Source organism: Lepidochelys kempii, chromosome 2 (assembly GCF_965140285.1).
Source record: "Lepidochelys kempii isolate rLepKem1 chromosome 2, rLepKem1.hap1, whole genome shotgun sequence".
NCBI lineage: Eukaryota > Metazoa > Chordata > Testudines > Cheloniidae > Lepidochelys > Lepidochelys kempii.
The window spans coordinates 8,783,165-8,807,041 of record NC_136381.1 but is presented as its reverse complement, the minus strand read 5'-3'; the positions used below and the strand labels follow the sequence as shown (position 1 = coordinate 8,807,041).

General features: G+C 45.5%; 1 protein-coding gene across 7 annotated transcripts in view; it reads right to left on the bottom strand.

Annotated features, from left to right (window-relative positions):
• PTP4A3 (protein tyrosine phosphatase 4A3) overlaps positions 1-23,877 on the bottom strand; it is a 172,197-nt gene that overhangs the window by 127,413 nt on the left and 20,907 nt on the right. The window contains exon 1 of one of the 7 annotated variants that reach the window (XM_073330002.2): positions 21,216-22,459. The exons of the other annotated variants lie outside the window; for them this stretch is intronic. The gene's annotated coding sequence lies outside the window, so the exon portion shown is untranslated. Of the gene's footprint in view, positions 1-21,215; positions 22,460-23,877 lie in introns of those variants that run through there. 7 annotated transcript variants of the gene reach the window in all.

The following is a 23,877-nucleotide window of genomic DNA, read 5'->3' as shown; positions in this document are numbered from 1 at the left end:
TGGGACATCCCCCCTCTATCCTTTGTTTTCAGCACGGCCACAGCTCTCACTACCTATAGTCCTTGGTTCACTTCTAACTTGTGGGCCTGTGATAGCCCCTCTCTCTTCCCTAAACCACCACTGCCTTTGAAGATTCCTGTGCAGGGCTCAGTGGCTCTGACACGCTGCATTTCAGCTATGGCAGGACACTAGCAGAGTCCCCAAAGGCAATTCAGGCTGCTCCAGGCAAAGAGCTGAAGCCAACCAGAGGGCAACCCATAAAGAGAGTTTGGACAGCCTGAAAGTCCATGAAGGTTTATTCTGACTGTTGCAACTCTCGTTCTGTGGCTCACTCACTGCAGATCACCAACGTCCAATGCTGACAGCGTACAGCACTTTGCATCTGTAAGTCACAGAGCACTCTGCAAGTGAGTGAGTATTATCCCCATTTTACAGACACGGAAGATGGGGGTACAGGAAGATAAAGTGACTTTCCTATGGGCAGAGAGGGAGTCCATGCCTATGTGATGCTGACAGACCAGGTGCTAGCTCATGCCAGGGCCCCTAGGCCTCACTGAACACTGACAAATGCATAGCTGGAAACCATCTGGCTTACCGGTCAAATAGGTGTTAGATTTATAAAAACTGTGTTTGGTCTCTGTGAAATGCCTGTAAACTGCTGCATGCATTAATCCACTAACAATATCTATATTCCATGTGATATGGTAATATTTAAGCGTTTGCTCTGTGACTATGAAAGTGTTTGCTCTGAAACTATAAACCCACAGTCAGGAGAAAAGCATTACCAAGTGTGAAATACTAGTTAACCACAAGAAGTGTCATCTTCTGCCCAACAAAAGAAGGCTCACAGACATCAGACAAGACTCTGTGGAACATCAGTGGACAAAAGACTTTGTTGATTGCTTCCCCTCACACCCATGAAGAGGAGATGTGCACAACCACTTGTCCCATCCGCTTGAGCTCTGGGGGAAGGGAATAATAATCCCTGTCAAGACAAAACAGTTCCCTCTCTGCTGCTTGAACTCTGAGGCAAAGCCTTCTAAGCATAAGCAAGGGATCCCCAGCTGTTTAGCTGCCAAGTGCTGTACATGTGACTGACACATAAAGCCATCTGCAAACCCCTCATTCCCAGAATTCCTTCTCCTTACCCTTCAGAGTTCTCTTTGCCCCAGGCTATTCCTACAGCCTTGTACCCATAAAGACAAGAACCAGGAATTGTGCCAATCACTGGTAACCCAGGCAGATCCCTTTGATGTCAGAATGCCTATAAAACACTGGTCTTTGGCCTGTACACTCCATTAAAATAAACATAACTTAACAAAATTATCACAGCCTATTTCAGTTACTGCTCTTTCTTCTACACTTGGAGCTTTACCACTAACCTTATCCAATGCCAATTTTAGCAGCTAGCAGAAGGAATTTTTGCCCAGCTGTATGGTATGCTGATGCCAAGTTCCAACTACAATGCAGCTATAATACAAGTTTGAACAACACAAGGTGAACCCAATGGACGGTGCAAAGAAAAGTTTTAATTTATAAATTCAGCCTAATGGCCCAAGCTCACACCTCAAACATCTGGGGCAAAGACGTACTTTACCTTTGTGGTGACTACAAAGTTAGATGTGTAACCACCCATACGATGCATTGTATCCGATTCCTCCCTCTGCGTATTTGTTTTCTAATTCTTCTTTTTATCAGATTACCTTACTTGTATACACCAATACATATTTCTTTAAACTGCAATCAGAATAGATGGCAAAGAAATTACGAACACCAAAGCAAAAATCAATTAAAAACATCAGAGGAACACATTAATAAAAACAGGCAAGATACACAGCTTTTGAGAGGACATCTCAGAAATTGTTTCATTTTTCTGAGGTAGTGGGAAAAGGAAATTCGAATTGTCAATATTTTAAAGATACCTTTACCCAAGCAAAAGTCTAATCAGGGTTGCCCTTCCCCACAAAAAGAATGACAATCACATTGGAAAACTAGTGTTTAAAAAGGATCTAACATGTTGCTTTGATTTTCAAGGCAAAAACTTTTCAAATCTTGGGTAAAACTTTCAAAATTGCCTAAGTTAGAGAGCCCAAGTCCCATTTCCAAAAGTAACTTAAGCACTTGGGAGCTGAATGAGACTCAGGTACTTGTGAAGACCATAACTCTAGTCTCTAGAAATCAGGCTGTTAAATTCATATTTAGGCACCTAAAATGGAAGTGGCCCATTTTTCAAGAATGCTGGATTTAAGCAGACTACCTTTTAGACACGCAGGTGTGATTCTTTTGAATAAGGCAACTTCCAAATCCCTGTTCAGCATAAGCCCCTGAAACGTTCCTCTTCGGCTCCCAGCCATCAAATCAGGTAGTTTTGAGTTAAGTATGTTTTCAAGGTAAGAACATATAAAGTCAGCAAGCTGAAATCTTCATTCCTTTTTAAAAAGCAATTCAAAGCTAGTGTGGGTTTAGAACATGGGCTTCTTTCCAGTTCTGAACTTTAAAAAAGCTACTCCACCAAATTACTTCAGACTTGGTTTTAGGCTTTAAGTCTCAGTGAGATCTACAAAATAAACCAGGTCTAAAGACCAATCTGTACAAAGAAGTTCCAATTTGTATCATAGTAACTGGCATATTTGTAACGAGAGAGAGAGAGACGCATTTTAAAAAAGAGACAAGGTAGATAAAGTAACATCTTTTATTGGACCAACTGCTGTTGGTGAAAGAGACCAGCTTTCGAGCTCCACAGAGCTCTTCTTCAGGACCTGAAAAAGAGCTCCGTAGAGCTTGAAAGCTTGTCTCTTTCACCAGCAGAAGATATTACCTCACTCACCTTGTCTCTATCATATGCTGGAACCAACATGGCTAAAACAACACTGCTAACCATATTTTAAAGACAGACTCTAAGTACAAAGGAGACAGAGCTAAGGCAGAAGTTTCCATTTTAATTCTGCATTTCCTGATTTCTCAGTGTTTTATTTCTCAGCCCTAATGTTGTATTAATATGAGGGGACAGTAAAATGCATAGTCAAGCTTTTCCACAGTTTGCATACTCTGCTACATCAGTATGAGAGCTCCTGCTTCCTTATTTCACTGTGCTGAATTATATTTTTGGCCTGCAAAGTAAATAAAACAAAAATCTTTTTGGCACTGGTTGAAACTTTGCAATCCAAAAGTTCCAAGAAAACCAAAGCTTTTAATACACTAGTTTGTTCGTCAATAGTCTGATTTTTGAGGGACCTGACCCTGCATTTAGAGAGAGGAGCATTGCATTGACAACAATATTTTTGGTTCCTATGTGAAAACCCCTGTAATGCTCAGCTGCCAAGTCTTGAAAAAGTTCCCAGGAAACTAGCTACAGTTTGCAGAAAGTCTGTTCCTCAGCAGATCTCAAATAGAGCGTTCCCTTGCTGACTTACTGCCACCTTGAAAGGAAGGGCACATCAATCGTAGTGTTTGAGAAGTTGCAGAAACATTTCAGTGGCCAGCAAAGGACCAATGATCCATCAAAGCCTCCCTCCATATCGAAACATGCCAGACTAAACTTCCAGATATTTTGCAGCTATCTGTCCAAGTACTCTACCTTTAATGTACTTATATAGGAAAATTTACCAGCACTTAACCAAAAACTTCCTTTCTTCTTGTGGGAAAGTCCACAAAACCAACCTACCCGGCACAAGGATTATAATTAGAGGAGCTAGAACAGTCGTGCACTCTTCCACTTTCCTTCTAAGTGTGTTTTATATTACCTCTCTCCTCCAGTAGCTGGGGTCAAAATCTGAAGTTGCTCTGCGGTAGGAAGCGTTTATATGAATTTATTGTTTTAAATAACCTATGAATTAAAGTTTAAATGACTTAGCTCTACAAAGTAGCTTTGGAAGTATCTCATATTGGCTAGGTCTCTACAGGTGTGGCCACTCCCAGCCTGCCTTGATAGACAGGTTTGGTTCTGCCTCCGTTGAGCTCCAAGCACAATGGGTAAGTTCCACTGTAATACACCTGCGTGCTTTCCCGCTAGAAAAGGAAATTTCCAGTAAGTTACAATTTTCTGATTTTTTGCAGGGAAATTCTGCGGATCCAGTACAATGGGATCCATTACAATAGCAGTGTCTCACCAAGGGGGAAACAAAGGATGAACAACGAGATTTATATTACAGAAACAGTGGAGACCTGGGAGTTCCACTGGTAGGGTGTTGCAATGATCGTGGCTGGAAGATGACCATGGGGAAGACCAAAGACTCGGTACGTGGACCAGATCTCAGTAGACTTTAGAGAGACCAATTTGCACAACAAGCCAAGTGTACAATCATGAGTTTTGGAAGAAGGCTATAAAAGTTGCTGACCCAGAAAAGGGAAGTGACAACAAAGACGACGAAAAGATCAGTGACTGGCTGGGCACAGTAAAGATAAAGAAGAGATCAGTTATCCAGCGAACACAGTAAGCAGTGCCCTTTCTCCAATGGCAAGGACCAATACGGCCTGCACATGTAATTTATTTTAAAAACAAACACACACACACACACAATCTCAGTGAAGGTGTAGAAACATTATAAGGAGGCCATGCAACATTTCGTTATATGTTTCATACTAGTAGCTGAAAACTCGTGCTGTCACACAGGTGTAAATTGTAAAGGCATGTAAAAAAATATAACAATGGCTGAAAACTTAAAACTTGGATGGTAACAGACTGCAAACCCCAGAGATGACTGAACCTGGTGATATTCTGAACAAGAAGAACTCTCAGTCATGCTTGTAGCTACTCGTATTACTCCACATGGACTCAGACATTTCAGGTTTCAGAGATAGAGTGACAATGCTGGAATCTGATGATACATATTCCTCCTATCCCCCCAATTTCTTGTAACCCGCTTCATTTGAGGAATAAAGGCTGTGTTAACTCTTATCCATGACTTAGCCCTCATTAGACATGTGGTACTACCATTCCCCAACCGGACGTTAACTTCCAGAACTGCTCCTTTCTATTGTGACTGCAAACAGGATGACAACCTTTAAAGATAGAAAATCTATGGGCACTTCTGACAAGGGATCAAAAGATGCTTTGACAGAGTGTTTAGATTTAGGTCTCAAGAGCAAGTTCTAATTGGTGTAGATTTAAGAAGCATGGCATCTTTAAGAAAGCTACTTACATCTGGATGAGAGGACAGTCGCTCACTTACTGTCTCTAGTGAGCTGGAAATGGTTACCACCTGGACATTAGAGTCTGAGATTTTAGGCCCATATCAAGACTTTAAGAGCTCCAAGAAAGATAGGCTTTGGTCTTTTCTTGACCGGATCCATTCATTCCAATGGCTTACCCCAATGTCTTACCCCTAGACCGGGCCCTTGAAGATGCTCTTTTTGTGGAACATTTTCTCAAAGATAAAAGTTATGATAAATACCTTTCCTATTTTAACTGGAACCTCTCAAATGTCCGGTAGCTAGACTAACTACTCTGTGCTCGGATGTGGAATCTAGTCCTTGAGAGCAGATCCTCCTTGGACAGGAGGCATAACTGAATGGTGGTTTTGTTGTGTGAGTCAGATACAAAAACCAGGATGGGGCCACCCAACTCATTGCATTTTATTGTCCTGGAGAATACAGTAAACAGAAAGACAGTCGTGCTTCTGGCCATGGGAGAAAGTGCCCAGTCATAGCTGTGGCCTATTAATCTCTTCGTACGGAATATGACTTCAGCATCTTTGCAAGATCCTGGAGGCAAACGGGTCTTCTGGGGGTTTGGGGAGGAATGACAATTCGGGGCCTGAGTTTCCACCAGAACACTTTGGGAAGGAACAAAGACAAATTAGCCTCACACTGAGCGTACCCTGATCGTACAGAATCCCCAGCCCCCTGCTATGTAGGGCAGAGGGAGAGTGGCCTCCCTGTTCTGAGATAAGGTATCAATGAGGGGGAATCTGAAAGGAGAACCACACCTGCTGTATTATAGAAATAAGTCTAACACTTGAAAGGGTCACTCTTGAGATGATCCCTAGATAGGCTCCTTGAACTTTGTAGATACATCCGAAGCTCCCTCTGCCCTGCCCCGCTTCCAGGAGAGGAATGAGACACCTTCCCAGGCAGCACACTAACCTAACTAGTGCTTTTTATGTAGCCTGTTGTAAAACTAGGCAAACGTCTAGATGAGTTGATGGCCCCCCGGAAGACCTCTACATACCCCTGGTTGAGAACCACTGCTCCAGACCTTACTGTCCAAAGTCAAACGTAAGGGAAGATTGAGAAGTACTCTGGAACTGCAAATGTACAGGATTAAGAATTAGGCGTATAAAAGCAATTGTCCATGAGTTCTGGAGATTACAGACCACACTCGAAACAACTCAGGAAAGCCACCATCAGATCATTGTAGGTATGTGGGAAATATAAGTCAGAGTCTGCAGAACTTCTGGGATTCTCATTACAACAGAAGCAACAATAACTGCTAGAGTCAAGGTTGCAGATCTCTGTTCATCCTAACCTGGTGTCCTGTATCCAGGTCACTCAACTTTCTGGAACTTTTGCCTTTAGAGCTTAAGCTTTCCAGGCTTAGTTACTGCTCAAAAGTGAAGCTCTCTGTTAAGTTTGAGCAAAAAAGTTCAGTCATTTTTGGGGTAGAAGGAAAGATGAACGTTCTCTTGCTAAGTCGCTGAAGGCAATCATGCCAAAATATGCATTTCCAAATGACCTGCCACCCACCCACCCACCCACACTTGGGGAGCTTGGCCTCATTCACTGTGCATCACACAAGGTACAGGTAGATGGAGAACAGCTCTTCTCCTGCAGAACTTAGCAGCTCCATTACCATGCAACTGTTAAGAGGGTGTGGATGTTGTTCTCAAAGAAGAGACATGTAACATATGCTGCTGATCGGATCAGCCCTAAAAAGCTCTGGGTGCCTTACCTGACCATTATGCCCACCCACAGATGCTGAAAATAGAATTTGGGCTCCTGCCTCTAGAGTTCTTTCTAAGTGACACCAATTGGTAGAAGCATTAGATTCTCTGACCAACCAGCCTGCTACTTTAACAAATGACTTCTGTCCTGTAATGTGTTCCACAGGAAAGTGTATAGCTAATAGGTTCTACTTCTAGTAACCTGCTTCTACCTCTGAGTAAGAGAGTTTTCTCATTTTTTAAATTGATAATCTTCATTGCAGATGGTTATGACCCAATCCCCCAGCTTTTAGTAGATCTGGACATAATACCAGGATTTTTCCCACAACAGTTTTCCATGGGAAAAGTCCCCTTTCCAAAATTTTCCCCCATAAGGAAATTACAGATCTTCTGCAAGAAATTAAAAAAGAAGTAGGCCTTTTGGCCCACTTTCAGGCCATTCCCCTCTGCCTTGCAACTTTCGCTAGTTGGGAGAACTGCCAGAAAATAGAAACAACCCCAACATGAAAAGTTTCAAAAAAGCTGTTTACCCAAAAAATTGCTTGGAAACGGACGTTCTTCATGAACAATTTTGTTCTCAACTAAACCTTTTTCCAAAGGAAAAAACAGTTTCCGCTTCCGCTGAGAAGTTTCTAGCCAGCTCTAGCCTTTAGTGATGCAAGCTTCACAGCATCTTGGGAGTCAGATGTGATTTTTTTCACTTCTATTAATTTTATTAATGGATTACATTAAGTGAAGTAAGGCAAAAGGAAGCCCATTAAATGAGCACAGGAGCTTTGAGCGACAGAAAAGCGAGACCTTGACCTGAACTCACCTCTTTGTGGGCAGATTCACCCAAATGAGTTACTTCAGAGACTGGTATTTAAAACCATTTCATTTTCAGCAAGATTGTAAATAAAATAAGCTCCTACCTTCAATACATTACGACTTAAATTTTAAGTCAGGTAAGGACAAGGTGGCCTTTTACACATGATAAATAAAAGTCAGCTTTTATATACACACACTTTAAAATAAGCCTGCAAATATTAAAACACAGGCTTTTAAAATAAATAAGATTCACCCCCACTGGAACAATCATTCTCTGTTGAAACACATTTCCCTCCCCACTTCAGACATCTGGTCACCATATCGCAAACTTCAAGGCTATTAAAAGGTATCCTCCCCACCAGCCAGTTTTATTGGACATATTTTAAAAACCCACCACCTTTGTGATGGATTTGAAAAAACCCAATAAAAGATGTGTGTACACATTTAAGTGGCATCACCATTCTGAAAAGTCATATTTCTATCTCAGTTTTTCTTTAACCTACTGTTATAAGCACATCGAAGGTTTAGACATATCTTTTCCCCCCAAGGTGCTTACTCTGTGCATTTGACTCACTGTGTTCAGACGGTTTTGTAGAGTCGGGCACTTCTCTATCCGTGTCAGTCTTTCACACACTAGTAAAGGGAGGTGGCAGTTGAAATTATATATGAAAATTTGATTGTAAAATAAATCAAAATTAGGGCTCAGGTGCAATGACAGAAACTACTTGTAATTCCTGTTTCAAAAGGGACTCAATTTCAAGCTGATAGCGTCCCTTTAAACTCTGCAAACTTCATTAACAGATGTAGGATAGTCTTGTGCCAATTTATCTTGGTGTCTGGTACCAAATGGGATACAATGGACATCAAAGCATTCCTAAGATTTGCTGGTGAAGATGGATAGGCAGCAGTCTGCACTCTCTCCCACCTTCCCCCCAACACACACACACACTCACTCACTCACTCTGCTGGTTCTCAGAGGACCGGTGGCCAGAAGAATACTATTGCTACTTTCCAGAGATTTTTCTTTCGCTCTAGAGGTTTGTTTCAATTGAAATTTGAGGGCTTGGATCTTCCCGCTAATCTTCTTCTAATCAGTTTAACTGGTCACAAATGATCAGCGCTCCCAGATTTCTCAGACTTTCATCCCAACATTGGCACAAGTCAGATCAAATGTTTAGAGGTGATGAGGGGCCAGGGAAGAGGAGAAAGAATTGTTCTCTTAATGGAGCTCTACAGCTACCTCCATCTGGGGTGGCCTGGTGCCAGGTTTTCAACCGGACATTGGGGACCTGACAGTGTCCAGTCAGATCTACACCCAAAGTCTGGTTACTGCAGGCTGGGGACGTGGGGAGGTGCCGGGTCATGACCCATGCCAAACTCTACTCAGCCGGGGCTGCCTCCTACCTGCATCAAGTAGCTGCAACTCCCAGCCCCTGCTTCCCAGGTGAGTTCCTCCCAACCCAGGAGGTGCGGGGTGGGGAGACGGGAAAAGCAGTGAGCAACGGAGGAAGGGGGGGAAAGAGGAGAAAATGGGGGCATGGCCTGGGAGGGAAGGGGCAGGGGCGGGGAGATTCCAGCACTTGTGCTGGAGTGTCCGTTTTTTAAATATTACGGAGTTGGGAAACCTCTCTCATAAAAGGACAGTTCATTGCAATCAAGATAAGCCAAACTTTTTCATCCAGTAATGAGAGAATCGTCTTCTCTGCCCCTTAACAGCAAAGAGTATTTTCTCTTGCACATTCCTCTGCCTCCAGTAATCTTGTGAGAACCTAGAGAGACTGCAATTCTGAAACCTGAATCTTCCCTGCTGGCAATTCTGCAGGCTTCCTAGAAGCAATGGCCAAGAACATTTGGTCAGCATCCCCGAGTAGCATTCCACCGGACACCAGAATAGAGTTTTCTATAGCAGCATCTTGCCTCAGCAAGGTATGTTGCTCAGCAAGGGCTGAGACACATCAGTGACTTGGGAGTGGCAAATGCTGCAGCAAAGATGCACTCAGCACCAGCATGTGTGCAAGCCTTGTCCTAGTTGCTGGAACTGGAGTAGCGTTCCAGCCACCGATGCAGCTGCCCCAGTGCAGACAAGGGGAGCAGTGATTTGCATGAGTGGAACTTAGTCATGGAGCAGTTGCAACTTTCTATATCTATGCCTAGGGTTTGCATAGGGGCAGCCACCACAGCGGCTGGCCATTGGTTGCTTGAAATTGATTTCATTCTTAGTGTAGACAAGACCACATCCCTGGATGTCAGAACTGATCTGAGGTGCGGGAGTACTGGCAGGTTCTTGATGGAATGCACTACCTTTTTCCCAAAGGACCATGGGACTGCTACTGGCCCATGAGATGCCCACAAACAGGCAAGAAGAGGGCTTAGGAGACTGGTCTCATCCAGGTTAGGTTCAGATGTGGGGTTGCAGATTGAGCTAAAGGACAAAGCAGAGCTAGGGATGATGGTGCTGAAATACCATGAGCTGTTCTCAGAGGTCAGGGGCCAAGTCTTCCATTTCCACTGCCTCAGGCTATATTTGCCAAATCTGGCAAATGGATCCCTTTGGGCTTTGGATCCAATCCAGACTCAAAACCATACAGGTAGGGGCCAGATCAGAGGCACAGAAGTTAGGTGGTTCAGAGTTGGGGTTCCAGTTTAAGCCAGAGAGTAGCCTCAAGTCCCAGCTGATGAACAGCACCTCAAACAAATCAGCTTCCCAGGTGCTATCCTGTGGCATCAGCACTAGGCAGTAGGCTAAGTCTTGACAGGTGGGACTTAACCCATGCCCTTCTGGCCTAGTGGAGGAAACGCTACACGTTAAACCACACAGACAACACCACCCTCAGCAAGTTCGCAGATGACACTAAACTGGGGGAAGAGGTAGATATGCTGGAGGGTAAGGAAATCGTGAAGCAGGTCTTCAAGGAATCAATTTTGAAGCACTAAGAGGAAAGTTATCAGGAATAGTTTGCATGGATTCACGAAGGGCAAGTCATGCCTGACTAACCTAACTGCCTTCTTTGATGACATAACTGGCCTGTGGATGAGGGGAAAGCAGTGGACGTGTTATTCCTTGACTTTAGCAAAGCTTTTGATACGATCTCCCACAGTATTCTTGCCCTCAAGTTAAAGAAGTATGGGCTGGATGAATGGACTATAAGGTGGGTAGAAAGCTGGCTAGATCGTCGGGCTCAACGGGTAGCAATCAATGGCTCCATGTCTAGTTGGCAGTCGGTATCAAGCGGAGTGTCCCAAGGTTCGGTCCTAGGGACGGTTTTGTTCAATATCTTCATAAATGATCTGGAGGATGGTGTGGATTACACCCTCAGCAAGTTTGCAGATGACACTAAACTGGGAGGAGTGGTAGATATGCTGGAGGGTAGGGATAGGATACAGAGGGCCCTAGACAAATTAGAGGATTGGGCCAAAAGAAATCTGATGAGGTTCAACAAGCAAAAGTGCAGTCTTGCACTTAGGACGGAAGAATCCCATGCACTACTACAGGCTGGGGACCAAATGGCTCGGCACCAGTTCTGCAGAAAAGGACCTGGGGATTACAGTGGATGAGAAGCTGGATATGAGTCAGCAGTGTGCCCTTGTTGCCAAGAAGGCTAACAGCATATTGGGCTGTATTAGTAAGAGCATTGCCAGCAGACTGAGGGAAGTGATTATTCCCCTCTATTAGGCACTGGTGAGGCCACACCTGGAGTACGGTGTCCAGTTTTGGTCCCCCCACTACAGAAGGGATGTGGACAAATTGGAGAGAGCCCAGTGGAGGGCAAGGAACATTATTGGGGGGTTGGGGCACATGATTTAGGAGGAGAGGCTGAGGGAACTGGGATTGTTTAGTCTGCAGAAGACAAGGGTGAGGGGGGATTTGATACAGCCTCCAACTACCTGAAGAGGGGTTCCGAAGAGGATGGAGCTTCGCTGTTCTTAGTGGTGGCAGATGACAGAACAAGAAGCAGTGGTCTCAAGTTGGAGTTGGGGAGGTCTAGGTTCAATATTAGGAAACACTATTTCACTAGGAGAGTGGTGATTGAGAATGGGTTACCTAGGGAGGCGGTGGAATCTCCATCCTTAGAGGTTTTTAAGGCCCAGCTTGACAAAGCCCTGACTGGGACGATTTAGCTGGTGTTGGTCCTGCTTTGAGCAGGGGGTTGGACTAGATGACCTCCTGAGGTCCCTTCCAACCCTAACCTTCTATGATTCTATGTCCATGTTGGCTGGAGGGCATGGGGTTAAATACTTTGCTCATCTCTGGCTGCAGTTAGAGTCATGCATAATTTCAGCAATGAAACCCAACCAAGCCATTTGCAAGTCCACAACATGAGCCTACACTAGGCAAGCCTCGCTGTCCCCAGGAAACACAATGACAGGTGTGCCATTGTAGAGAAGGTTCAGAGGTTATACCACCATGATGTCTAACCACACTCAGAGTGGATGAATCTTTGCTAGCACGAATGCACCCTTCCAGACAGACATCAAACTCAATGTGAAACCAACCAGGCACTGGGCTCTTTGCAAACTATTAGGAATCAGTCTTAGTGAAGTCCTAGGAAATGTAATTGTTTTACTTTGAGCATCCAAGACCCTTTGGTTTCTATTGTACGTGCGAGTTTGCCAGAAAACAGTTGGTAATCACATGCCGATGCTGCCTCTGTAACTAGGGAAGAAAGCTACGTGCATGTTTCTGCTGGGCTTGTTTTGCAAAAGATCATCTCTTCTCTTCCTAGAATCAAAGGGGGAAGTTCCCTTCCCAACATACTGCTGCCTAACCCCCACAATGTTCCTTATCGTACGCAGGGTATTCGCTAGCTACATGTAAGCAATTGGCACCATCTTCCTTATTCGCTTGTGAACATGAAATACCCCTCCCTGTTCAGAAATGCTTCAGATATTTACAACCAGAGCTTCAGGGTAAAACAAGCTGTGCCTTCCCACCTAACCAGTATGGACATCAGGGAAAAGCAGCAAGCGTGAGATTCCGCATTATTAACATGCACAGGATTGGGTCTCTTACGAAGCCATGCCCAGAATTATCACACATTTTCAGTTGCTCCGCCGGCCGGTCACCTCAAGAAAGTTGCCTCCATTTGTTCACCTGTCCAGGCTCAAGAAAATTGCACCACGTAGCTTACATTGTTTTTTCAATTAATATCGCTAAACTGGCACAAACCCCTCTGTAGGCAGGTATTCTGGTTTCAGAGTGGCTTATTTTGGATTATCTTATAATCATAAGACATACAATGATCTAAGAGAAGCAGAAATCCAATGCACTTTTTGCATTAATTTAAAAAAACTTAAGGATGTGTTTAAACAAGCCACAGAAATCAGACATGGAAAATGTTTAATAGGGCACCTAGTCTATAACCTAGAGACTAGCTCTGCTCCCTAGAGGATATTGTCAAATGCTTTGTCCTGTCCAGTTACAACACAAAACCAGGGGGCTTTTGCCATTTCTCCTGCACTGTGAAAGACTATTCCAGAGCTTAAACGGACAACAGAAAAGGTTAGCCTGAATATCCGGAAACATTTCCTAAGCATCCAATAACTCCTAGCTCTCCCTGGGAGCATTCAAACTAAGTCTCAGCCCTCTATACATATATTTTCTTTAAGACTTTCCTCTTCAACCATTTTCCTTCAGTCCCTCCATTATTTTTGATTTTCCTTCTCTGTATTCATTCCAATTTGGAAAAATCTTTCAGGCATTAAGTTTCCCACAACTGCACAAAGTACTGCAGGTGTGCTCACCCCAGGGACACAGATAAATGCACACTCTGGCTACTTGACCACAGCCTTTATGTTTCTACATTTGCAGCTCAAAATTGCTTTCTCTTTTTACTCAATTATTGGATTGCAAGCGCCTACCTAATCTGTAGTTCTGTCACACCCCTGGCCTCTTCCAGCATTACGGCTGCCTCAATTTCTCCTTCCTATTGAACAGATGCATTTGGGATTTATACATATTTCTTTACAGCGAACTCATTTTTATGTTTTACTTATGATCCTAAGTACTTCAGCGGCATTTGTATTGCTTCCCCCCTCCTCACTGGTCTTTGCACCACCTCCCAATTCAGTGTCTGGATTTTGTTATACTGCGTCTTATTCCCTCTTCTAGACCATTAAAGATGATAAATTAGATAGAATTGAACCACTGGCCCTACTAGACTCTTCCAACTTAAAATATATGGCTAGCTATTCTCATTCACTTTGTTCCTTCTCCTATTTTGAATCATACGAGCAAGCTCATACTCAAGCCAATTTAATTAATTCAGGTAAGATTTCATGAGACACCATTAAACGTTTTCACAAAGTTCCAATATTTTATTCCTTTTTTATCCATTGACTGTCGGTCTATCTCGGTTTAACTAGCTGTTGTACGTCTGACATAACTTCTTCAAAACGCAGGCTTTTTACTGCTCCTGGTTCCTTTCTGCTGCTATTTAAATACCATCCAATATTTTAAAACTCTGTTCCAGCCCGATCCTTACACTGAGTCATTACTGGGGTATCTATACGCTTTCCAGGGGAACACAAAGTGACGTGACATACATCTGTTGTGTGGGGGTCTTTCCCATTTCCTCTCACGAGAGGGACAAATTGCATGGGGATTCTGAAAGAACTATACCTATGTTTTGCCAGCTGACGTAGCTCACCGAAGTACATGGGCAAAATGTGAAGACTGGGCTAGGTTTTGGGCTCAAGGCCCTCCATGAAATTGGACTAGGCTCCTCTTAAGACATGAATTCAGTTCCCCAAGCACCCTACAAATATTTCAGAAATAGCTGGGGAAGCACAGAACTACTTGCAGAGTGGGTTGCTATTTGTGCAAATGTGCTATCCTGGAAGGAAACTTGAAGAACAAGTCCCCTTTTATAATGTATTCTATGCTGGCAAGATGCCTATAAATTAGGAGGAATTCAGGGAAGAGCAACAAAAAAAGCTTAAGGGTCTGAGGGATTAGTTTAGGAGGAACGGACTGAGAGCTACATGTGTGATCCAGTGCTTGGAGCACTGGACTGGGAGTTGGATCTGGGTCCTCTGTGGTTCCGCCCCTTGCTTGTCATGTATCCTGGGCAAGTTACATGCCTTCTGTGTCTCCATTCCCCACCCTTGCAAAGGGGGAATCTATTTCCCCACCTTGGTGCAGCAGTTTGACTTTTACAGACTAAAAGTATTAAGCGCTAACAACAAACACTCCTGGACCACATGACAACCCCACTGTGTGATAGAGGAACAGAAGTCTACACATAATTGAATAGAGAAGAGATGCTAGCTGGAGTGATGGGGTGACAGGAAGGGGGACAAATTTAAGACACAGTGGGGGGGGGGAGGGGGGAGGAAGTGTCCTGATTCTGGTGTATTCTCCAAAAGGACGTGACAGAAATCTCATTGTCAAAGATATTCTCAACTGAACAAATCACTGAAGGCCCCACCGTAGTCCTTGCTACACAAGGCAGAGTTGCAATGGACTAGCTGACCCAATTAGTCTTTTCTTTCTGATATGTTTCTGTGTTTGTGACTCTGAAGACGTGTGATATTACGCCTTTCGTGTTATGCTTGTCTGCAACCACCCTGCTCAAATAAAAATGGCAACAAAGCATGACGGCAACAAAGTGTGCATATGAGACTGTACCACTTATTGAAGTACTGGATTAGGAGAGGCTTGCTCTGTTGCCCTGGCTATTTGGTCTCATCCTACCACCCCCCTATCACTGCTATCGTTCAGCAGCTCGGGCTCCTTTCTGTTTTGCGTCTCATCACCCTTGTCCCATCTGTGTTTCCTCTATCCTACATTTCCCTTGCACCCCGATGAGTATCTATAACATATTAACAAGTGTGTGTGGTATAAAATAAAAATTGAAACAAGGCATCTTGTGATGTTCCCTTCTGGTGTTAGCTGGACTGGTGATCTGCTAGGTCACTCCAATCCTTGACTCTGGGAGCCAGCCTCACCCTGCTCTGCTGTGAGAGCCCCCACTCCTGGGCTGTTCACGCACAGCCTCTGGCATGTAAGCTGCTCCTTGGATTGTGCAACCGAATGACCCTAGCCAATATCTCCGGTCCCAGACACTACCCTAGAAACCTCCATCTTGCAGTGCCCAGTTATGCCCGCTGGAGGTGCAAGCTTATATGAGTTCATCAATTTAACACAGAAATTGTTATGTACCAGGTTTGTTATCCCAAGGGGAAACTCTGACACACTTCAAACCAAACACACTGCTTCAGGTAGCATAAACTTATTTATTACAAAGATAAATTTTAAGTGATTATAAGTCAGTCAGTTTTGGTCAAATGAAATAAAAGCAACACACATTCTAAAATGATCTTAACACTTTCAATGTCCTCACAAACTTCGGGCATGGCTACACTTGCAGATGTAAAGCGCTTTGAGTTAAACCAGCCTTCGGAGAGCGCAGTAGGGAAAGCACTGCAGTCTGTCCACACTGACAGCTTCAAGCGCACTGGCATGGCCGCATTTGTGGCACCTGCAGCAACACTGGGAGCGGTGCATTATGGGCAGCTATCCCAGCATGCAAGTGACTGCAATGTGCTTTTCTAATGAGGTGGGGTGAGGGTGGAGTGTGACAGGAGTGTGTTGTGTGCATGTGGGGGAAGAGAGTGGGTTTTTGGGGGGCTGAGAGCATGTCAGCATACTGTCTTGTAAATTCAGACAGCAGCAGACCTCCCTCCCTCCTCTCTCTCTCTCACACACACACACAGCATTCCACACTAATGGTTGCTTTGTCTCGGAGCAGATAAGCAGCCGGCTGTCATAAACGGAGCTTTGGAAGGCATATCTGCATTCCTGCAGCGATTCAAAAACAATGACAAGAGTGACCACTTGACTTAAGGGGATTATGGGATGTTTCCAGAGGCCAATCAGAGCACAGTAAAGCAACATCTCGTTCACACTGACACCCGGGCATTTTAGCCAAGGTGCAGCAAACGTTATTCCACTCGCTGAGGTGGAGTACCAGAAGCACTCTACCTGCGGAGTCAGAGCACTCTACGTGCCTTGCCAGTGTGGATGGGTAGTGAGCTAGGCCGCCCAGGGCTGCTTTAATACACTCTAACTCGCAAGTGTAGCCAAGCCCTTAGATGCTTCTCACCATAGGCTGGCTGGTTGCTCTTCAGCCAGGCTCTCCCCTTTGATCAGCGCTTCAGTCACTTGGTGTGGTGTCTGTAGATGTAGGTGGGAGAGAGAGAGATAGCGAGCGTGGCAAACGTCTCTCCCTTTTATCACGTCCTTTCTTCCCTCTTGGCTTTGCCCCCCCTTCAGAGTCAGGTGAGCGATACCTCATCGCAGTCCCATACGGACCAAAGGAAGGGGGGTGACTCACTGGAGAGTCTAACAGATCCTTTTGCTGTTGCCTAGGCCAGCGTCCTTTGTTCCGTTGAGGCTGGGCTGGGTTTGTCCCATACATACCCTGATGACGTGTGAACTGCCCCTCTGTTCTTGGAGAGTTTTTACCTGGGCTTGCTTTAAGCCATGAGGACATATTCTCAGCCTCATAACTATATACATGAAATTATAACCTATAACATGACTGTAACAATCACTATAACAACCCTGCTCAGTGCATCATGAGCCTTCCGAAGACACCCAACATGACGAACTTTGCATTGGATACCACACAATCATTTTATAAAGATGAACATGGGGGTGCAGGGGGTTCCCCTGAGGTACACAGCGTCACAGCATCTGTCTGCCATCACCCCGGACCCTTGCCTTGTATGTAATTATCCCTTCCCCACATCTTTTACCCGCTCTTGCGACTTTTGGGAGCACTCAGTCCTTGGGGCAAGCACTGTTGTCCTGTAGGACTGTGACATGACTAGCGCTTTTTGGGCACATCCGCAGTTCACTGTTACAAGCGCGGAAAAGTCGTTGCCTTTCTGAACCCACCGTCAGACACCTCCATTGTCTTTGCTGCCACTTGGCAAAGCTACGTTCCAGAGACTCCACTCAGTGCCACTGATGTTACTCAGAAAGCTACGGACAGCAGTGAGATGGGCCAGAATCACGTCCAACCAAGGCTGCAGTGGCCAGGGAAAGTTACGAGAAACAGCAGCAGCAAGATGAGTAGCTGTTATACATGGGGAAGACGATGCAAAAGCAGAAGCTGTGGACAAATGGTCGAAACCTTTCTTCCTCTCTTCACGCAGCAGCTGGGAAAAACACAGTGCAGCAGAGACCCAGCCTGTCTGCGGTGGCAGGAGACACTGGAGCGGAAGATGCAGACACCTCCCTCTTCCTTCCAGAGAGAAGCTTCATGGTTATCAGACCTTTAACTAGCCAGAAATCAACACAACACACACCATTCCCCGGCAGGGTCAAGACAGCACCTTGGTAGGAACCCTAGCACCTGTCACTCCAGATCCTAGAAAAAGAGGGAGCTCTAGGTTTCTCTGGCCCATACTAACAAGCCCCCCATCTGTGCCTTTTACAACTCCTCCTGGCTAGCGGGTGTTTGGCAAGTTCTTCAAAACTCCCAAGATGCGCCTTTAGCCTCAGCAGCATGGCAATTCCACATTTCCAATACTTTGCTGAGTCTTACCCTTGCTTACAAGTGGGGTAAGCATCAACAAAGCCAGCTGAGAGTTTCTTTGGGGTTTGCACACATGGAGCAATCTTGGTTATTGAAATCAGTACAAACGAATCCTCCTGAGAGACAAGACCTCAGATAAATTGCACATGAGCACATCCTGTTCTTTGTGCTTAATGCTGAAGTGACTGAAGACCTGCTCGTGTAGCTTTCTGCTTCAAAATTCCAAATCAGAAGCATATTGCTACCAGGAGAATTTCCACTTTTTCAAACCTAAACTTGTATGCTTTTGGAGGGCAAGGCTGTATTTTTCTATGTTTGTACAGCACCTAGCACAATGGGGCTCTGACCTCATCGGTTTCTAGGTGCTACCACAATACAAGTGTTAAATAAATAATAATCCTTCATTGCCAAGAAGTGGACAGATAGGTTATTATCCTGTATCTACCTTCTGAGAGTCTATGCTAGGTTTTTCTCTCGCTGAAATACTCTCTAGCCTAAAGCCACTTTTAAAAATTTTCAGTGGAGATCACTCAGTTGGTCTGAGAATTTTCAGGAGTATGAGAAAAGGCCTACATCGATCCAAAATAGTTTTGAATAGAACACTTTTCAGGGAGTTCTGAGAGAGCGAGAGTAGCTGCAAAGTTTGTTTGTTTTTGGTTATGTCACGTTACCAGGCAAACATGAACAAAGACAGAAAGAAATGTTTCACTGTTAAAGGAAAATCAGTTTTAATATTAAAGATTTCAAGCCCCACAAATAAACGCCATCCAGGCACTGCCGCAAAGAATCAAGTTCACGGAAACTTTAACACTAAACGAGTCTGATATAATCTATAGCCCACCACCAAACATTCAAAACTTCAGCTAAAATAATATTGTGTCTTAACAAAAGCTCTTCCTAGTTTAGTAGAAAGCTTGTTTCAATAACGCTAGACTTCAGAGTGTCACCGCTATATAAACCCTGCCTGTTTTAATTTTTTAGTTCATCAGAACATTTCCTAGTTTCCAGGATAATTAAACCCATTCCCTCATCCCCTTCTCTACAATGCCAAGGCCCAGTGTGGAAGAGGACAGAACTCCCAAAGCCCGCTCTGGAATGTTCAAACCCTTAAATGCTTGGCATCTCTCTTTAAAAGAGAGAGAGTTTATTTTAAAAGCCGCTTTAATAGCAGCTGGGAATTACCACGGAGGCACTTTGTTATGCGATTTCCCAGCTGCTGACCCTATTCACAAGAACAAGGCCTGATGCATACTCCCAGCTCCAGAACGTGTGCTGCAGGCCGATCTTACAAGGCCATCTATAATGAGCAACATAAGCTGTTGAAAGAGCCAGTTCTGCACTCCGGCTGCCCCTTTTACCACATTCAGGATCCCTTTTAAAGTCCTGTTCGTCTTTTTGCATCCCTGCTAGCTAGTTCAATTGCAAGATTACTGTAACACTTGCTCGATTATCTTTCAGACATTCACTGGAAAAAGTTGTCGTCCTGCACTTCGCCCAGGCACAGTGGAGAAGGGTTGATTTTAAACGGCAAATGTCAGCATTTTATGTTTTATTGCAAGAAGCTCGTTTTATATACACAAGAGCACCTACGCATACCAAGTACGCAGATGGCATTTACGGCTATGTAAGGGCATTCATTTCCTTGCCCAGGAGTGGTCCTACGTGTTAATAACTGCTCCTGATGGCAGACACTCCTAGTAGGACGGCACTGCACCACCCGTATGGAGGAGACCAAAAGAGTCTGCAAGTAGACACTGAATGGCTCATGACACTCACCCCAAGAACAGGACAATGCCAACCGGAAAACAGAGGTCACTGAGAGCTGTTTTCCCTGTGCTGACACCTCCCTCCCCCACCCCACATCTCAAACTTTTTCTTAACATAAAGCATCTTAGGAGAGATCAGCTCGTGGGAAGCCTCCCACTCATCAGTCCCATTTGCAATCATGCAACACCTCCTTCCGTGAAAAGGTATTCACGGTTAGCTTTAAACAGAAAACAAACAAACAGTGTAATGCAGGCAGTGTTCTGCCACTGTTAAGAAATATTAATCACCATCCCCTTTTGACAGGTTTCAGAGTAACAGCCGTGTTAGTCTGTATTCGCAAAAAGAAAAGGAGGACTTGTGGCACCTTAGAGACTAACCAATTTATTAGAGCATAAGCTTTCGTGAGCTACAGCTCACTTCATCGGATGCATATCGTGGAAACTGAATCCCCTTTTGGCTCATCTTTTCATTCACTGCCTCCTCCCCATCTGTTCTGTTCCTGCCATCCCTCCTCCACCACACACTCCACCCTGCTGCCTGAGCCTCCACATCTTTCTGGCATATACCTTACCTCTTTCCCTTTCCCGCTCGCACATGCTGCCCTTTATCCCTTCACGCGCCCCTCCTACTGGATAACTTCAGACTCGGAGGCTCCTTTTCCTTTCCAAGGCAGCAGCAGGCACGGGAGGAGTATCAGGCTGGCTCCTTGTTAGCTGCCGAGCTGATAGGAAGCCCGCTGTGCTGCAGAAGCGGCTGGCAGTGTTGCCATGTTACCTGCCAACTCCCCATGGACCCCCCAACAGGCGCACCACACCTGGGGACTAAACTGGCTTTCCTTATCTTCACGGCCCTTCGTGGCATCCCCACCGGCCCAAACGAGCCCGGGTCTCGTCTTCTATTGCCCCTTCCACGCTACCATTTCCCACATCCTCTCCCTCCCCCACCCGCTCCTGGGTCAGAGGTATATTGCCCCACTCCTTCTGCACAGGGCAACTGCCTCCACTCAGAGGAGAATGGGTGCTTTGGATCCTCAGGGCCTAGAGCCACAAAGCAGCAGATCGGCCAGCCTGCCAGGCAGCTCCCCGCCCCAATAAGTCAGAGTGAAGAACCCCACAGACCCTGAGCCTTCCAAGTTCCCGCGGATTAAATGCACTTGAGTAGCTAGAAGGGAGGAGCAGACACGTATCACTCATGCAACCAGGGAGAGAGAGCTTACGGCTTAAAGGAAGGCGTCCTGGTGAACTCGAGGCCCAAACTCTTACCCCCACCATGACGTCTATGGGAGAGTGGGAAAGTTTGGCTAGTTTTCCCTCTCGGTTCTTCTTTAAAAAGTCACCCTAAGGAAAGAGATTCTAGGAACAGCTAGAGACCCCATTCTGATCCACCGCCCTCCCCACCCCCCTTTCTATAAGTCAGACTTTGATCTTCCACTGCAGGTTTCTTTCTAAAGGTTAATCCACTAGTAATTGCACTTGTTTCTAACCCATACTTGCCTGCCTTGACTACAGCCATCAATTATTTTCTAAGTTCTGTGCAAGGCTGCAATGGTAAATAGCAATCGCCTGCCTAGGGAGATCAACATCACAGCAAGAAAGAGAGGTAAACAGCACAGCATTAGCTTAGTTAGTCTGCAAACAAAAGCCTGAAATGCTAGCTTAGGGGGATGCAAACTTCTCCCATCCCAGTTAACGTGGTGTTAACTCTGAAGCTGAACGATGACTGTTTACCTCAATGCTTCCTCTTATTTCACCAATATTTTAGTAGTAACATTTAGATAATGGGAGTTTATCCTTTGTTGCTTGATGCAGCAGCAGTTATTCTAATAGTGAATGTAACAAAGGTAGGGCTGCTCTTTAATAATCTTGTATCTGCATCTGTCGCATATAATGGAATGGTTACTTCACCCTGTGGGTATGTCTGGGTTGCATCTTGGGGGAGAGAGGGGAGATTGAGCAAGAAGCCTTACTGGCTCCAGCCTGCTCTCTTTGGGGAGCACTCAACCTAGTGTGAACAGGGTGGGTCAGAGAAAGAGGGGGGGGGGCAGACCGAGTACCCCAGACACACAGGACAATCAGAACTCCGCTAGGAGAACGTCAATAGGTTCCGTTCAGTTACAGGAAGAGAAGAGGAAAACCTGTCTAGCTCAATTTGTAGTGAAGGGCAAGATTAGAAGAGATTACGTTCCCACTGCTAAATAAAACCCCTTAGTTTTAAGAAGGCTGTTAGTCGCTATCCTTGCTCACAGGTTCCTGACGGGGGGGCAGGCAGGTGCCTGGAACCCAGTCAGGCCTGCAGTTTGATCAGTGGCTGGTGATGTACCCAGGTCCTGGTCTGAGTGTGGTAAAATTATGAGATTCCCCCCCCAAGACAGGAAAAGGCAGGGGGCTGACCACCTGAAAAGGTGCACTCAGAGACCAGAAGGGAGGAAAAGATGGAGCTAGCTCTGTAACAGTGATGGGAGTCTGGCTGTTTCTGGGGGGGGGGGGGGGGGTCTCTCCTCTCAAAGCACCAGAGAACCTGCCCCTACTTCAGAAAACCACCACAGATGCCCCCTGAGTGCAGAGGCCTTTCCTGCTCCTCACTTTCTATGGATCCGCCATCTTGGCCGCCAGTAAATAACAGCTATCCAGAGGGGAGGAAAGATCCCGGTGTGCTGCTGGAGAAATGAGAAGAGGCCGGGGGAGGTGACAGCACAGATGAAGAATCCGAGCAGGAAGGGTGGGTTTGGAATACAGACACGGCCACTCTCTGCCACGCAGGGAGCTCCCAGGCCCCATGCCTGCTCAAAGGCAGTAGGGCGTGGGCAGGAAGCGAACGAACAGGTGCTTTCACTCTGCTCCTGCTTGCCTGGCAGCTCTTGCTGCCTCCACTGAACACACTAAACCCACCTGCACCAGATGGCCTCCCAAGAGAGCAGCTCCTGACTCATCTGTAACAGGGCCATCAGCAAGTCACCTAGTCCTAGAGGAAGACTGACAGATACCCGGCTGATATTTAGCTGACTTCTGAGGGCTGGATTTCTCTCTCTCTCTCTCATACACACACTCACTCTCTCTCCCTTTTGTGGCATGATCTAACAGGAAAAAAAAGTTACGGAAAAATGGTGAGAACAAGAGGAGAAACCTTGACTGACAGGCTTAAAAAAAACTGCAAGGGGGGGAGAGAGGACACAACAACCACGGCTCCAAGGAAAGGTTGCTTGGCACCGAAACACACAGGCATTCCCGTTTAGTACCAAACTCCCCAGGGCACCCTCCAAGTGTTTATTCAGCAACTTCTACATTTTCTTCTCAACAAGCTGGCCTGGTAAACTGTTGCCATGAGGGACAATCTGCGTTGGGAGCCACACCCGCTGAGACCGTTAACTCTGTGGTGGAACGCCACACAGCAATACACAAGGCACTCAAGGAACAAACTCAGCTCGGACCATTTGAGAGCGCCCAGTTCTATTGCCATGACAGCAGCTGCTCCCTGCTGCTATTACAACCGTTTGCCTATGCATAGCAAGACAAGCAATATGTTAATTATCTGCTAAACAGCAAAGCCTAGAGCCCAAATATGGTCAGGCCCCCATTGTGCTATGCACTATACAGACACACACAAACTGAACAGCTTATAATGTTAACAGACCAAACAAAAGGTGGAATGGGAAACTGAGGCACAGAGAAAGAAAGTGACTTTCCCAAGGTCACCCAGCAGGTCCGTGGCAGAGATGAGAACAGAACCCAGGTCTTCTGACTTCCAGTCGAGTACCCTCCCCAGGGGGTCATGCTACCTCTCAGCAAGCAGAGAGTACCCCACAACCTGGTCAAGAATACTTGTCCCCTATATTTGCCCCCAGTTCTTCAAACCCCCATATGTCTTGCCTCTGAACAGGG